The 17,791-nt window shown below is 48.3% G+C and overlaps 1 protein-coding gene across 5 annotated transcripts in view; it reads right to left on the bottom strand.

The window, feature by feature from the left end:
- The window catches only part of CHD9 (chromodomain helicase DNA binding protein 9), a 2,197,083-nt gene that overhangs the window by 1,551,125 nt on the left and 628,167 nt on the right, over positions 1-17,791 (bottom strand). The gene's annotated exons all lie outside the window — the stretch shown is intronic.

Raw genomic sequence — 17,791 nt, 5'->3', positions numbered from 1 at the left:
TGGCTGCTTTCTCCCCCTACATTTAGCGTACACTCACTATTTCCATTCTTGTACTAAGCATTAGCAATGCCATCCACTTTCTCATAGTGTATGTAAACATTCATAGGCATCGCTGTGGACACATCTAGACATAGGAATAGTTGGGACGTGAATGTCTCCTTCATGGCATGCACCCCAGTCCTGAGTGACCCTAAATGAGACTTGGAGTGTTTAGACATTTTTGGCCCAGCTGATAGGCCTGTGGGCATGATGAGACCTAGGCCTGTTGCAGACATGAGACACAGGGCCTGCCTGAAGTCTGGAGGAGCGAACCAAGAACACTTTCTAGATTACATGGTACTACATTCCAAATCCACATTAAGAAGGAAGGTACCATTTTACGATTGATATTACTAAACAGGCTTATTCAGGTATGCGTGTGGTGACTACAGGCCACACCTGAGAAAAGTTCTGCTTGATTTGGCTTCTTGGATAGCCATCTTGGGAGAAATTTGCAAAATAATGACAGGTCTTATAAGGCATTATTATAATTAGCTTTGTACAAACCCTCACTACGAGAGTATCTCATCAGGGATATATTATAAAATGTGTCCAAGCACTTACATTTTAGAGCAACACCACACTTTAAATAAAATCAAAATGATGTAATTTGCATGTTTAGTTTGAGAGGACCAGGATGCAATTAATCTTTTACCATCACTCACTGATAATGTCAGTTTCATTTTGGGATTATAGTAAGATTCATTCTCAATCGAGTTTTATATGAAGGGTGAGCAATATGATGAAATACAGCATGTCGTGAGGGTGAAATATAGCATTTTGTGAGGGGCGAGTCTGCCGCCTATCGTGATAATTTGTTTTGTTGATAGAGTCCATCGAATCGCATCATTTAGACCGCTGGCCTCAATTTATAAATCCATCTGTGCTCTTTTATAAAGAAGTTTTTAGGTATTTTTTTCATCAGGTTAATATTTTTAGGACAATTCAAGTCATGTCATCTGGTGTGTGGTTCATCTCCGGAAGTGAGCAGTCAGTTTGGTGGCGGTGCATCTAACACTAAGAATTTGTGCATTCATTTATTTTCACCTTGATAGGTCTTGCCATCATGCCAGTATACTATAAAAGGCATGGACATTCTCCTTCAAATACAATTGTAAGTAAGGCAGTTAGTTTGATTCAACACCATTAAAATGCTCCTTGATGGGGCCCATTGTGTATTGCATTGCCCGACTCAGTGATAAACAATGCAACCTAGAGTGATGGTTTGTACATTGTGAAAAGGATATCCCTTGTGGCCTAAGGGTGGACATGCAGAATTCTTCATTTCTGTACCATTTTATTTTGTAAGATCTTCACAATATTGCAAAGAGTGCACATTTAGGGAGGACGTGTGATGGACTGAATTTCTATAATTCGCCTAATGTTGTACAAAAAATATAACCTTAGACCTACTTTAGTGCAAGCGGAGCTAAAAGTCTACCAATGCAAAGTTATATTGGCTAGAAAAAATGCCACTTAACTTTATTAAGTTATCATACAGGACATGGAGATGTAGCAATTAGGCACAAGGAAGAATGAGAGCAACAAAACAAATGGCGAGCTACTGGCTATGCCACTTTGAAATTGCAATAACATTATAATAAAATCAACTCAGCCATTTATGTATCCAGATAGAAGCACACAGAAGAGATGGTTACCCTGAACTAGTTTTAAATTTACAATATGATATACATCACCACACACAGGCAGCCATTTAGTTTTGACGACTTTGTCGTCCATAAAAAAGCAGTTCAATGTGGCCAGCACGTGCATGGGCAATTAGGCTTTTATATCCAAGTTTAGTTTACCGCTCCAAGATAGAAAATGGCCATTTTTAAAAGACAAATTTAAACAAGCAAATACAAAGCCAAAAAGGCTTGCCTTTCTGCAGCATACCAAACTTGAAGCAATAAGGTAAAAACAAATATATACAAAAATCACACAAAAAGAAAAAGTAGCAGCCTGGTAAAAAGAAATTGAGGTTCCTAAGCCATCCAACAAAAGAAGAGAAAACATTGTTTAAATAAAAACTTATTGGGACAGGTGGTGGAATACAGAAGCTGATAGGGTGGAGAGAAATCAATGCATGAAAGGGGGAAAATGAAATCTTGAGGGGATAAAAATAAAAAGCTGTGAAAAGCAACGGATGACCTGGGTGGTAGAGAGGAGACCAACAAAGAAAATACAGGGGTGGGGATTTGCGGGAAGAAGCAGAGCAAGAAAGAAATCATGTGCACTCCCATGGAATGCTGAAATGAAAGTACAAAATAAAGCAGTTCCCTGAATTCAAGAAGTGAACAGATACAAGTCATCCAACTAAATAGATGAGAAAGAATCTTCGCTTGTGGAGAGAGTCAAATAGACAAGTGTAGGCGAGTAGGATCTGCTTACTAGGATTACTCCCACTGTTTGCTGGGGTTTCACAGTTTTTTCGACTTTAGTCTGGCTGGGGCCCTGCTAACCAGGAACCCAGCCTAGCTGCTTCCTCTCTAAATTGATTGCATGTACATTAGGTACACTCCAGATTGGTTACTGGGTTACCCTTGTGAGTCCCCAGTATATGGTACCTTAGGTACTAAGGGCATAGGTACCACAGAGGCCTACCAGGGGCTGAAGAATGTATTATGCCACCCCTGGGAAGCCTTCCAAAATGGCACCACAGGTCTGCTACTGCAGCCTGGGTAAGAGTGCAGGCACCCCTTACTGAGATATAGGTTACCTATATCTACCTTAATCACTGACACATATAAACCTATAAGTCACTCCTATAGCAGGCCTTATCAATCCTGAAGGCAGAGTGCTGGGTTTTGTGTGAGAGGGTGCCAATGCATGAACAAGACCCCTCTGCAGCTTTCGGAATCACTTCTCTGTAGCTGTTCTGTGATGCAGCCTGACCATATACACATAAGTGCATTATAACTGCGAGCTTAATACTAACTTTGGAATGGCTGCATGGAAACGTGTTGTGTATGGTGTGAAACACTTTGGAATCCTACCCCCAACAATTCTGGAGGCGGGGTAGAATTCCTCCCTTCTAAAGGGAGAAGACATGTACACACTTACCTAACCGCTGATAGTTTAAAAGAGCCCCAGCATCACAAAATGGATGCTGCATCCACAGACAAGTCTGACCTACAGCATCTGGATGAAACTCCAGCAGGAGAGGCCTGGACAATAGGTTTCCTGTCACAGGGAGGTGTAACCACCTCCCAGACACGCTTTAGTGTGTTGGGGCTTAGTGGGAGCATTCAGAGAATGCTTTTCTAACAGTGATGGGGGAACACTTGGTGTCCCTGTGCATATCCTAGTTCAAACTGGTTGCAGGGGCACTCAGCCCCTGCTCTGGCACGAAACTGGACAAAGGGAAAGGGGTGTAACCACCCCCTCCCTGGCTCCACCCATAGGTGGGTCCCTAGAATAAGTCCAACCCCCTATCTTAGTATACGTATAGGAACCCAGTCCTTAAGACTTTAGATTATCCTGGACGAAACTCTGCAACATATATCCTGGAACATCGACATTCTATTTCGACTAGAAGATGGAAGAATCTCCCTTGGGGTCAAGGAGTGACCCCCCCTGTTCAAACAGGCACCAAAGAAGCATCTTGCTGGTCTGCATTTCCAAGGCTCCTGCCGGATCCCGACAGATTTGCGACACAGGACACGGACATCCAGACTTCTCAGAGGCCGACACGAGATCCCAGCAAAGCTGAGATCCACAGCCCTCACGAGTGACATGGGACCAGAACTCCTGGACACTGTGCACATTTGCAAGTGAATCGACTTCCCGAGCTTTCCCAAAGTTGTGCATTGGGCTGCTTGTAGTCCAAGCCCCGAGCACCGTCTGCATCGAAGATTGTGGGCCTACACTATACGAGTGTTCTGTGGGCCCCCTTCTAGCATTTCCACTCGAGGCTCCTTCGCGATCCCTGGTCCGTCGACTGGTGGGTCCCCACGAAGGTAACTTCTGCTTCTTGGGCTTTCCTGGTTACTCCAGACATGCCCTGACTCCCCTCCAAAGGGTGAGTCCCTTAGACCAGGCGTGTGTCCAATCCGGATACCGGCACCGCAGCACTCTACATCCTTCGTGGGACAGCTCGATTCCAGCCGCTGGTAGTCGTCGACTCCTCCTGGTCCTCGTGGCTGAAGAGTCAAGCTTCACCTTCCTGACCTGAAATCACCAGGCATCTGTTGGCATCTTCTCATCACTTTCCTGGTCACTGGCTAGTGACCCAGACTCTGTCCCCTCTGTTTTCAGGTTCTTCAGATCTCCAATCCACCCTTGGATCCACCCGGACACTTTCCACTTGGTCGCCTGCAGCACTTTTCAGCAGCTCGCCATTGAAATAGACAACGAAACCCGACACGAAAAGACACCTATGCACCAGGCTTTCCTTGGTGAGGTAACTCAAGTACTCTGGTACTCCCGTGGGTGTTGACTCTAGAACCTCCTAGTTCTAAAGGGGTTTGCTCTAAGTCCTCTTCTAAGTGTCCTTCATCTGTAATTTTCTAACCATGACTTTCCCCATAGAAGTTAATGGTGATTTGCGGCTGGGTTTAGACACTGCACGCGTCCCCGTAGGTCCCCTGTGTTACTACCTTGGGTGGTTCATGGTGCACCCAGCGGTTCTAAAGGCTTTAGGCCTTTTATCTATGCCAGTCGTGGTTCTTATACCACTTTCTTAGTATATGGTTTGGTAACTTGGGCTACCCACATTTGTGCTAATTTACTGTGTGCTAAATACGTTTACTGAATGTACTTTTGCCTCTAGCCTCATAAAGAGACTAGAGGGATGTGTTTAGAATAAATACATATATTTGATATATATATACCTGGTGTGGGTTTCCTTTCATTTGGTCATTCATGAGATTATAGACTGGTAAAACAAGCTGCTTTACATTCCTTCAAGACTTAGCCTGAAGGCTGCTCTCCACAGCTACCACTAGGATAGCTTCCTTTATAGGTTGTCTTTAAACCTACCATTAATAAGGGTCATTTGGACTGGTGCAAGGTGCTCACTAGAATAGTGGGCAGGATATGCCAGGCCAACTTCTCACAACAAGGAGGAAGGAATGTTATCAAATGAGAAGCAAGCACATGAGACTAGAAAGCCAACCAAAGGTAAGGAACTGGTTGACCCAAGACCGACTCTATACATTGTAATGCAAACAATAGGTCTTAGACAACAAACAGTTCAAGCTATCAGTAGGACAGACCTAAAAACAAATCAAAGACCAAAAGCAAAATCCATAGGTCTCATACATGTGAAATCTACTGGCTGCCATTTTTTGTCTAGATACGTTGTACAACCTTTACACAAACGGATTAGAGTATAATATATTATAATCTAATATATACTATATAGAATAAACAATATAGAATAGTAATACTATAATACGATTGTACAATAACTTTTGTATGGTATGGCCTGTCATTGTACAGTACGGTATTAAATAAAATTGCCTGTCATTGTATGGCATCGTATAGTATTGACTCTCATTGTACAATTTAGTATGGACTGTCATTGTATGGTATGGACTATTACTGTATTGTAGAATATGGTATGGTGTATAGACTGTGGTATGGTGTGGCCTGTCGTACAGTATGGTAAGCTGTTACTATATAGAAAGATATGGTAAGGGTGGTCATTGAATAGTATAGTATGGGGTGGTATGGCCTGTCTTTGTAGAGCATGGCATGGTATGGTATGGTATGGTATTGTCAGTCTTTGAATGGTATGGTATGACTGTGTAGTATGGACTGGTATTGACAGGCATTATATGGTAAAGGCTGTCACTATATAGTATAGTATGCCCCGACATTATATAGTATGGTATGGTATGAGATGTACTGTCACTGTATACAACACGTTACGTACCTGCACACTATGGATCTCGAGTATCAATATATTTTATAGTTTCACATGCTTGAATCTTTCATGGTGGCAGAAGTCCCACTCAAATTCTAATAAGTAGTTTAGAGCAACGCACTAAACAGTAAAGCTTAAATAAGAGACATTGGTAACCAATTCACGTTGTTTTAATACGAACCAAACTCAAGTTTGTCTTTCAGCTCGCGTCAGGTTACAAACAACTGGAAACATGCAATGGTGGTGCCGTTATTAAAGAAACCATCTTTGAACCCTGCATGTCCAGAAAATCTGAGAGCAGTATCATTGCTCCCATTCTTTGAGAAAATTGCTGAGAAATTTTTAAATATCCAATTGACTAAGTTCATGGAAAAATACCAGGTACTTCATGACTCAATTTGGCTTCAGGGCGCTACATAGCACCAAATGGGCCTTACTCGTGGCTTCTGAGGCACTGAAAACTGCAGCTGATGACGGAAGGACAGCAGCATTGATCTTGTTGGATCAGAGTGCTGCTTTCGATACAGTCTCCCACGGCCTTCTTCTGGAACGTTTGTGGGAGGCCGGTATCAGAGGTGGCACATGGGAATGGATCAAACACTTCCTACAGAATAGATCCTTCCAGGTTCTTCAAAGCCTCTTCAAGTCTGGGATACACCCTGTGTCCCAAGGGGTATTACAGGGCTCTGCTCTCAGCCAACATTTTTCAATGTGTATATATATATATATTTTTTTAACAGATTTTATTGGGGTTCACATATAAAGAGCATACATCCTTTTCAAATTATCATTGAATACCAGCTGAGCGCACTATGTCGTAAGTGTCTATTCAGATATAACATAATATTGTTTCATCTTTCATCAAGTCAGTTGCTCTCTCTGCAACCCCAGCATGTAGTGGCCAACCGTATCAGTAACAGGAGTAATAACGTCGCTCCTCAGGACAACCGCTGTGCAGAACTCTAACTTGGTGAGCATAAGCCTCTTCCCCATCAATAAGTCAGGTACCTGAACATCCAAGTCACCATCCCTCGCCCCCCTCAGACATACTCCGACCCGACCCCCTCTCTACCCTCCCCTCCTGCCCTCCACCCACCCCTCAGATATGCCGCTTCTCCAGTACAATGCGTGCTGTTCACGTGGTGGTCTAACCAGTCCCATCGAGCTCTGTGTCAGTGGCCTAATCATCGTCCGGTAAAATACAAACGATCAGGGGGCCTCATCGCCCAGCTGCTTGGCCACCCGACTGCCCTCACCCTGGGTCCGGCATAATCAAAATGGTGGATAAGATCAGGGGATTCCGTCCTCGTCATCAGTTGGGTCTTTAAGTAGTTCTGTCAGTGCTACCCAGGCCCTGGCTGTGTCTCTCAGCTTGTCATTGTCAGTTCTCCGAGCTAGTTGGAGTTGAAGTGTCCCCTCGCTGTCTGCCCACTTAAGAACTCTCTGAACCAGCGCCCCGCGTTAGGGCCTGTGGCAGCTTTCCAGTGGCTGGTGATTTTGCGCTTGGCCAGAACCAGCCCCAGATCCAAAAACCTGCTGGTGATTTTGTTGCGGGTACTGTGGGGGAACCAGTGCAACAGACACACAGCCGGGGTATTTTGCAGGTCCCTCTCTGTTACCTCCGTCAATTTGGTCAGTACCCCTCCCCAGTAATACCGAAGTATGGGGCAATCCCAGAGCATGTGCATGTACCCTGCATCCTCCAGTCTGCATCTTGGACAGGCGGTGTGGTAGTCGAAGAACTCATTAAGTTTAGAAGGAGTGAGGTACGCCCGGTGGAACACATAAAATTGGATGAGTTGAAATATGGCGTTTCGGGAGCATTTCCACGCTCTTTCCATCAACATTTCCCAGGGCTTAGGCTCGATGGGAATTCCCAGGTCTATCTCCCATTTGGCGCGTAATCTCTCTAGTGGAGCTCTCAAGACCTGCGTCAATCTGCGGTAGAGGCACGTGACCGCCTTAATCCTTCCTGCGGAGGTGACCGCGTACTGGCAAGGAAGGAAAGTCAGCGGTTTTTCCAGTCCTCCCTTCCAGTGTTTGCGCACCGCAGCCGTCAAGGCCGCGTGAAGAAGGAAGTCCTGCGCCGGCAATGCATGTCTGTCCACCAGTTCTTGGAACGGCAGGAGTGCGCCATATTCATACAGGTCCCCAAGGGTGGGGACTCCGAACTCTTCCCACTCTTGTAGCCGCTGCCAATTCCCTCCATGGGGGAGTTCCATGCAGAGCCAAATCGGGATCTCAGGCGAGTATGCCAAGCCACCTTTCTGGCGTCGGAGGGCCCTATTCCAGCATAGCCTCAGGACCCAGAGGTCCCCGGGGACCTCTCCAATCCGCATCGGGAGGCGCAGAAGGATCCATGCCAGCTGGTGCATCTCTCATCCCAGTCTCTCTGAGCTATGTCCAGGCCTAATCTCCCCGCTAATCGTTGGGTAAACCATTGGAACTGGGCTGAATGGTAGTAGGCCTCAAAATCAGGAGCTGCAAGACCTCCCTCCCGTCTTGGGCGCATCAGGGTCGGCAGGACCACTCTGCGCCTCCTCGAACCCCATAAGAAGCCCGAGATCATGGAGTTGAGCGAAGTATCTCCCCGGTATCCAGAGAGGCAGTGTCCCAAATTAGTAGACCAACCGGGGAAGGGTGATCATTTTCAGGAGTGCCACTCGCCCCGCGACCGATAGGGGAAGCGACCCCCAGAATTCCAGGTTATTCTTGGTGTTTTGTAGGGCTTCAAATAACTCGGCTGCACCATGATAAATCCGCACCCCCAAGTATGGTAAGCAGCTACTTTCCCATTGCACGTCTAGTCCCTCAGGGGGAGCACCCCCATCACCTCGCATTGGGAATAGGCAGGTCTTGGCCCAGTTAACCCTGAGTCCCGCTACCTCCCCATGTCGCTCCAGTAATTCCAGAGCCCCACGGAGTTCAGCAGTGTTATCAGCAAGGAACATCAATAGGTCATCAGCATATAGGGCAATGTGGTGCGTTCGGCCCTGTACTTCAAGGCCTCTGTAGTGTTCCCCCCTTCGTGCTCACACCGCAAGGGGCTCCATCGCCAGGGCAAACAGGAGGTGAGACAGGGGCAGCAGCGGTGCGTCCATTGGGGCGTAGGGGCGTAGCCCCACTAAGCCTGGTGGACGCACCTGCTGCGGCACAACGAGCTCCCAAATAAATATAAATATAAAGCGCTTTCAGCGGGGGTCCCGGCCGGGGCACACCCATGGGATAGGGAGTGCGCAGGGGGTGGGGCTGCCGGGCTGGCTGGCATTTAATCTTAAACAAACACTGTGTCAGTTTATGTTTCCGAGTCGGAGTTGCGCATGTGGAATTATGGGCAGAAACTTGCCCGAGCATGCGCGTCAGCGTCATGTAGACGCTGAGACAGACCGAAGGGGCCAGAGGGTGAGGCTTTAGCCGGCCCCGTCGTTTGGAAGGCGAGAGGGCGAGTGCTGTGTGTGCCCCCCTAGCCAATCCTGGCGCTTATGCAGCGCCAGGATTGGCTGGTCCACCGCGCCATGGACAGGCAATCCATCATTAGATGCCGCACGTGGGTGGCTCAGGCTGGCCGCTCAGCACTATATCCTGCTGGCCAATCACTGTGACTTCAGCCTGTGAAGCCATTCAGTGATTGGCCATGCGCGCCGTTAGTGTTACCTGTTTTTTTTGCTTGACTTAACGGGGGCGCTCTCTCTCTGGAGTCATCTGTGAGACACGAGTCGCACTCGCCACTCGCCGACTGAAGAAGTGCTGGATCGTCGATTCCCTGTTTGTGCCGGTGTTCGATTAATATTAAAGTAGGTAGGTCCGACACCAGCCTGCCCTTCCGAGTTTCTGAGGAGAGGCCTGCTGGCTGCTGCTGCTGCGACAGAAGTGGGCTGGAGGGAAGGGTAATGGCCACGAGTCATTCAACTAGTCTGCCCCTGGCCCCGGCCGCCCAAAGCCCGACCCGACGACCGTGGCCAGTTAACCATTCACTGCTCGCTGCATGCCCCTCCAGCTGGACAGCGAGCTTTCACGGATCCTCACCCCCGATCCCATCTGTGCTACCCTGCGTGGGCACTCTTGCTGACTCCCTCGAACTTATCTTTTTAGCATGTCGCCTCTGAGCTGTCAGAACCAATTATCAACCCAAAACGCCACTGGAACAGGAACACCCTGGCTCCCACTGCCCATGATGAAGCATTACTCTGACCCCCCTCACAAGTCTATGACGCAGTCACTCAGTATGTTCCCTCTCATTTAATAACACTTTTTTTGTTACGGTTTTATATAGCGCGAACTTGACCCGAAGGTATTGGCGGGCTGTACATGAGCAGCAGTTACGCAGGTACGTTACACAAGGACACGTTCATTTTTTGGTAGGCGCAGGAAGATTAAGTGATTTGCCCAGAATCACAGGATGTTGAGCCCACGTGGAGGCTCGAACCTGGTTCACCAGCTCCAAAAACAGCAGCTCAAGCCGTTAGGCCACATTCTCTCTTACTCAATGGTGCACACCCACCTCCTTCTGTAGCAGAACCCCCCCACTTTAAAATATAGTCGTGTGGTTCCAGAGCTCATCCCATTGTAGAAGTGCCTACCCAGCTATACCCCCATTAACCCCTGCTTCGGATGCCCCTCGTGCTGTAGAAACCCCACCCTCAAACGTCGTCATTAATCTATGCTGCATGCCCCCCTCGTGCTGCAGAACTGCAAACCCACACTCAAATATCCCCCAAGAATCTATGCTGCTTGCCCCCGCCCATGTGTGGGCGAAGCTCCCCACCCCTCCCCATTCCCCTGTGGCGCAGTGATGGTATCAACCAGTACTGGTAGTTCTGTGTCTGGTACAACTAAGCAGCAGCACCCGTCCAGCCCTAATCAGTTAATAAAGGCTGTGCACTGCAGCCGGTGTGCGTGTCTGCTCTGGCTCACCCCAGCAAGTAACGGGTAAGACCTACGTTAAGTACTTTTTGGCACACAGGGGGCGGGCTAACCGAGCAGCGAGATGGCCGCTCTGTGAGCGAGCTCCGCCGGCTGCACACAGAAAATCCTTAAATATCCTGCATTGAGCTACCGAGGGAACCGGACTAGCGGATGACTGAGCAGTAGTCGTCCTGGGGCACAATCGACTGCATCCTCGCAAGAAACGGGCGAGTGGAGGACGAGATCTAGAGGTGGTGATCTGACCCGGCCCGTGCGCCTGCGCCCACCCACTGCTGCGGAGCCTGAGGCGGGGACGGCCTCCTACCCGTCCCTGGGGATTGCCGGGCCTCGGCCACTCGGAGGCGGCGAAGTTGCGTTGACCCCATTGGCCCCCGGCCGGATATCACTGGCGACCGCTGGGCTGGAGAAGCGATTCTGGAGCCTACGGAAGGGAACAACGTGGCATCAGCGACGAGGTATTGGTGTGTGTGCGGGTCGGGGCTGAACTAGACGCGCGGCCGCCATCTTGCTGAGGCGCTGCGGCGGGTTGTGTGGTGCTGCCGCCCCGGGGCTTCCTATTGACTTTCGGCACATAAACCCTCACTTGGCGGATACCTGTGCCCCTGTGCCTCGTGGTCCTCGCTGCGGGCAGCGGCTCGGACCGCTGTGCGTTGCGGGAGTGGCTGAGGAGGCGGGCACCGTGTTTGAATGGGAGGTGCTGCTTGATCCTGCTGGTGTCGAACTCCCGCTCTGCCCCATTACTCGCCACTGCTGATTGGGATTGCGGTACTTGCTGGGTGGCGCTGGCCGGGCTGACCCGCGCATTAGCGCTAATGGACACTTTTGCTCTTCTCTGCCACGTCACGGCCTGGCCTGTGACCCTGCAACACAGCGCACTGAGGGGGGTGCCTCGCCGCGACACGCACGGTTGCGACTCCGAGCATCCACGATAGGAGGCACAAAAGATACGAGGCAGCCCAGGCTCACATTCGAACAGAAGCAGATATCCAAGCAACCCACAACGGATCTGGAGGCCGCGGCGCCCCCTGCACAGAACTCTGCTGCTGATATCGATTTTGGCGCGTTAATTATGGAGGTCAGATCTAGCCTCAAGAGCATTGACTCTAAATTGGATGCTATGTCCTCACAATTGGAGGCGGTCAAGTCCAAAGTGGATACTCACGAAACGAGACTGGATTGTTTGGAGAATCGGAACACGGAATGCTGCGAGTTCCAGCAACAAACTAAACAACATATCACGAATATTGAACGAGAACTGGAATTCATGTGCGCTAAGGCAGATGACTTAGAAGCGCGTTCCCGGAGATCCAACATTCGAATCACTGGAATTCCGGAAACGGACAATACCGGGAAAATGGAGGTGTTTGTCACGGATCTCCTTCACGAGCTGTTTGATCCGGACCTCTCCCAGGTATTTACGGTTGAGAGGGCACATAGAGCCCTTGGGAAGAAGCCGCCGACGGGCGCACCCCCTCAACCTATCCTTGCCAAACTGTTGAACTTTCAGGATAGGGACCGTATCTTGAGGCTGGCCCGGGAGAAGGGATAGATCACCCATAAAGGCAATCACATCTCCTTCTATCCTGACTTTACTCCCCTTGTTCAGGCGGCCAGGAAAGAATTCATGCCTGCCAAGAAACTGCTGATGCAAGCCGGACTCCAGTACTCCTTGTTATATCCGGCCAAGTTGAAGGTGATGCATGAGAACACAGCGCACTTTTTCACGGACGCAAAATCTGCCATGAAGTTTGCAAAGCACGTTTGTGGTCCGGGCGCCCAACGCAAATCGCCGAGACTGGAGGAGGACATTGGCCAGATGAGCGACAACGACTGATTGGCCTGAGGCTGGCTGTAACGTACTGCCCCTTTTTCTAATACCTGTTTTGGCTGACCTGGTCAGTACACGTGAGCTACGAGACAGAGTCGTCAGGTGCAGATGCCCTGCACTAATTGCCCATGCTGGGGGGCGATCTTAACTGTGTGCTGTGTCCCAGGTCTGTGACAATTTTCTTTAAATATGAATCTATATGTGGTTGTTTCGCATGGCTGGACACCTCTCGGGTGCCAATGCTTTCCCTGCGTGTGTAGCCAACCTGAGGACTCAGGGGTGTAAGCTGGGTACACCTCGCCCCCATGGGGTACCTCCCGCTGTTCTTGTTCCTGGTTAATAGCAGTGCTACTAAGAGCGCTGATGGGGATTTATCGCAACCTGATTGGGGGGTTGGCGTGGGTGGGGGGGTGGAGGGGGTAGTTGGGAGTTTGGTTTTTTGTTCTAGAATGGTGCACTGCGGACTATCGTATTTCTCCTTTATTGTGCAGGAGGTCACTGTGTGTGCGGACTGGGGGTGTTGGGTGGATGATTGGGGTGAGCATGGGGGGAGCCCCGGCACTTAGACTGCGATGCAGATATGGGGGGGATTAAATTGTGGACCTGGAACATTCGAGGCCTTGGGGACTATAAGAAAGCCAAGTTGATGCATAGCATGCTGGCCAGGCATAATGTGGACATATGTTTCCTGCAAGAAACTCATATTAACGCGACCCCATCGCCCAGATTGAAGCACTCTAGGTGGGCGCATACATACTCAGCTATTTATTCCAACTATGCCAGGGGGGTGGCTATACTTGTGCGGAGGGGGCTGGATTGGAGAGAACGCACCTGTGTACTGGATAAGGAAGGCCGATATGTTATAGTGCACGGATCGTTACTGGGGAGGCCGTTGGTACTGGCTGCCATCTATGGTCCGAACGTGGATGATCCGGACTTCTTTAGAAACGTCTGGGCGCAGATTGCACTGCTAGACTGTAACTTGATTGTGGTGGGAGGGGACTTCAATATTGTGCTGGATGATGAACTAGACCGGAGGGGTGTGAGTAGGCCCACGCATGCTAAAGCGCGACAGGCTATTATTGATGTGATGGAGGAGGGAATGCTGTCTGATGTGTGGAGGGTTAGACACCGTGGAGAAAGGACAGGGACTTGTTTCACATGCCACCAGGCTGCTTGGTCCCGCCTGGACTTTTGGTTGGTGACGCCAGAGGTGGCGTCGTGGGTGGAAAACGTGGACATCCAAGCTAGGTCACTATCGGATCACGCCCCCTGCATGCTGGATCTACGCATTCCTACTGCCACAACCAGAGCGTTCTCATGGCGCCTTCCCCCCCACGCCCTTACAGATTTAGTGTTCACTGAGGAAATTAGGGCTGACATCATTAAATATTTTATGGAAAACGAGGGATCGGCCTCCTCCGAAGCCATTGTATGGGACGCCTTTAAGGCGGTGATCAGGGGTCAATGTATAGCTAGACAGGCTGGAGTGTTGCATACTATTCGTAGGACATTGTCCCAGCTGGAGTGTGAGCTGAGGGACTTAGACCTGGCCTTCTGTCGGGACCCCACATTGGAATTGGCTGGCTGTTTTAAGGCCAAACTGCTTGTCTTCAATGAAGAGGCTCAGCGGGAGGTGAAGTTCCTGGGAAAGCAGGCCGAGGCCCGCAGATACGGGGAGGGGGATAGACCAAGCAGAACTCTAGCTAGATTGATAGCCCCTCAGTCACAGACACACTACATACACACTATTCACAATAGCGAGGGATCCCTGGTTATAGGCCAAGCTGCGGTGCTGAACGCATTCACAGACTTTTACACGTCCCTTTGCACCTCTAGACAATCCACCGCCCCTGCGTCCCTGGACAGTTTCCTTGATTCTATAGCCCTTGTTTGGTTCAATGATAACCACAGACAATACATGGACCTTCCCGTTTCCGTTCAGGACATTGTTCAAGTCATTAAGAGCATGCCAGCTAACAAAGCCCCCGGCCCTGATGGCCTGACAACGACATTTTATAAGACGTACGCGGAAGAATTGGCTCCGAAACTACACTCTGTGTTCGTTGAAGCCCTCGAACTGAACTCCCTACCTGACTCGATGCGGGAAGCCTTAATTATCACTCTGTTGAAGCCAGACAAGGACGGCCTATTCCTGGACTCCTACCGCCCCCTCTCCCTTATCAATGTGGATGCTAAGATCTTCGCTAAGGTCATCGCAGACAAACTACAACCGTTGTTACCCATAATTGCTCTCCCTGACCAGTTGGGGTTTATTCCTGGCCGCGCCACCTCTCACAACCTCAGGACTCTCTTCTCTATCCTGCATTGCCTGCACCCCTCCGTTAAAGCTGCAGTGGTGTTTCTTGACGCCACCAAGGCCTTCGACTCCTTGGAGTGGCCTTACTTTTTCAGGATTCTGGGCAGGATGGGATTTAGCCATAATTTTATCACTCTTATTAAACTGTTGTATGATGCACCCAGAGCTCGAGTAAGTGTGAACGGCCTTATTTCCAAGCCCTTTGCCATCTCTAGGGGAACCAGGCAGGGGTGCCCACTGTCTCCTCTCCTTTTTGCTATTGCAATGGAGCCGCTAGCGGCCAGGGTTCGACAGCACCACATGGCGAGAGGGATTGGCTTCAGCTCCCGCAGTCTGCTGATTTCCTTGTATGCAGACGACATCACTCTGTAGTCGTTAACCCCGCAGAAAATATGAACCCCTTGCTCCGCGAATTCGTGCGCTTTGAAGGTCTGGCGGTGTGTCCATAAATTGGTCAAATCTATTGCATTCCCCCTGACTGACGCAACCGAGAGGCCACCATCCGACTACCCCCTGCGATGGGAAACTGAAGCGGTTAAATACCTAGGAATCTGGGTCAGTCGTGATACACAGGAATTGTGGTCCCTCAACTTTGGTAGAGCGGTCGACTGGCTGGAAAGGAAAATAGAAGTCTGGAACAAGCTTCCTCTCTCCCTGGTTGCAAGAATAGCCTTGGCGAAAATGGTGGTTCTCCCCAAATTTTTGTATCTGTTTGTCAATATTCCGCTATTGCCATTGAACCGCTACCTCCCGTAACGTGCCTATTCGACCAAAGTATATATCCTAGGAGAAACCTGACAGAAAATAAGAAGTAGAAACAGAAAATATCAGGTATCTCTAGATAACTAACCACCCTGCATATAATAAAACGGTCGTTTATACTATTCTCTTGGTATATAACTGTGAGCATATCTATCTCCTTAGTGCTACATAATTCCTGCTGAAGCCTTTCCAATATTAAAAACATCTGAATCTCCTTTATATGAAATAACTGGAATCTACTCTACAGGATAACAAATTAAAGTGAGTACATAAGTAGTTGCTAATTAGCTTTCTAGTACCTGTTTCCTTTCATTTCTCTTTAGTCAATACTCCGACTTAGGGTTCATAAACTCATAAAAAATGTTCTTTATCAAGAACACATAGATCTTGTTCAGACATCACTACCATCTGGTACCTAATTCTGCACCCTACCTGCACCTGAATTTACTATTTATTATTATTCTTTCATTATCTAGATCTTTTCTTTAAGACATTACTAATATCTGGTATCTAAGTCTGTACCCTACCACTCGTTATACATTTCCTCAGTCTTTCCTCTCTTTTTCTCTTTCTATATTTTTTTCACAATTATATCTATTAGAAACATTGAAAACCCTAGTTAGATCACATAGGCAAGATGGGTGATATAAAGAGACCTTAACTGTCAGTGTTTTGTAACTATTTGTTATATATCATTGTATGTAGTGCATGAGAGTTGTTAGGACAACATAGGATATAGGACCACCTGTGCTAGTCCACTTTGTACACATATTGGAAATGTATCATGAAACCATATATATTTAATAAAAAAATCTTCTGAATAAAAATAATTGACCCTTAGAGCATCAGTAGGTTGCTATAACAAGACTTCCCTCCTCTTTCATTCAACCTCGCAATGTATGCTTAGACAGTAAATGTATATCAATTATTACAAAATACTTATGTATGTATTCTATGTGTTTTATCCCTGTTTGTATAGGAATTTGTTGTACACCTGTCTCTGTGTAAAAAACGAATGACGGTCACCTGATGAAGGCCTCAGGCCGAAACGCGTTGTGTTCTATTCTACCGCATTTGCATTCATAAATTTTCCATCGACCGAACATATCGTACAGCACCTTTTTGTATCTAGATGTAAATTGTCTTGTTTCTGTTCACAATGAGCACTGCATGTTATTTATTGTCATTGTTATGAATTATAAGTGTTTTTCTATGAACTAAATCAAAACACTGTCTAAACAGAAATATAGAATCTTTCTGTCCAAAATGGAAAAAAGATATAAAAAGTAAATAAATAATAAGAAAAATAAAATAATCATATATTTTTCATAACTTGCTGTCTAAGCGAATTATTAATGTCTATGTAAACAATATGTAAAATGAGGTTGTAACAAGGGCACTAATATTATCAATGGTTTGCTACTTTTCTTCTCAACCTATGTCAATATTCCGCTGCGCATGACAGCACACTTTCATACGCGAGTCAGATCCCTGCTTTTGACGCTGGTGTGGGCCGGGGGACAGGCGAGAACATCTTGGGCCCTGCTCACGCTAAGGCAGGGAGGCCTTGGAGCACCCGATCTGAAGCTGTACTCGCTATGTGCGCAGGCGCAATTCCTGCACTTCTGGGTCTTCCCCACCCCCTACCAACCGCATGTGGCAGTAGAACTAGCCGCTGTCGCTATATGGCAAAGTTTTGCGCCCTTCACGGGATGTGGACACAGTGGAAATGGTTCGCTGGTCCTGGCGCGAATTACGAAATAGGGCGAAGCTTCCCCTGCTTTATGCGCCGGCAATCCCATTACGGGGCAACCCGATGCTGCCTTGCCTGTGTGCCAGGGGGGACGCCATCACGCTCCGAGGACGACGCGTGACTACCTTTGCTGATATATATCCTGATGGGACCTTCGGAGAATTGGGCGCTTGCGAAGAAGGACAGCCCGACTCCTTTTCAGACGCGCTTTTATATCACTCCCTCAGAGAATCATGTAAGAAGATGTGGCCCCGGTTCCCTGAGGAGCCGCCGCACCTTGATGCTCTCCAAAAT

The sequence above is a fragment of the Lissotriton vulgaris genome, chromosome 12 (assembly GCF_964263255.1).
Source record: "Lissotriton vulgaris chromosome 12, aLisVul1.2, whole genome shotgun sequence".
NCBI lineage: Eukaryota > Metazoa > Chordata > Amphibia > Caudata > Salamandridae > Lissotriton > Lissotriton vulgaris.
This window is presented reverse-complemented; position numbering and strand designations above follow the sequence as displayed.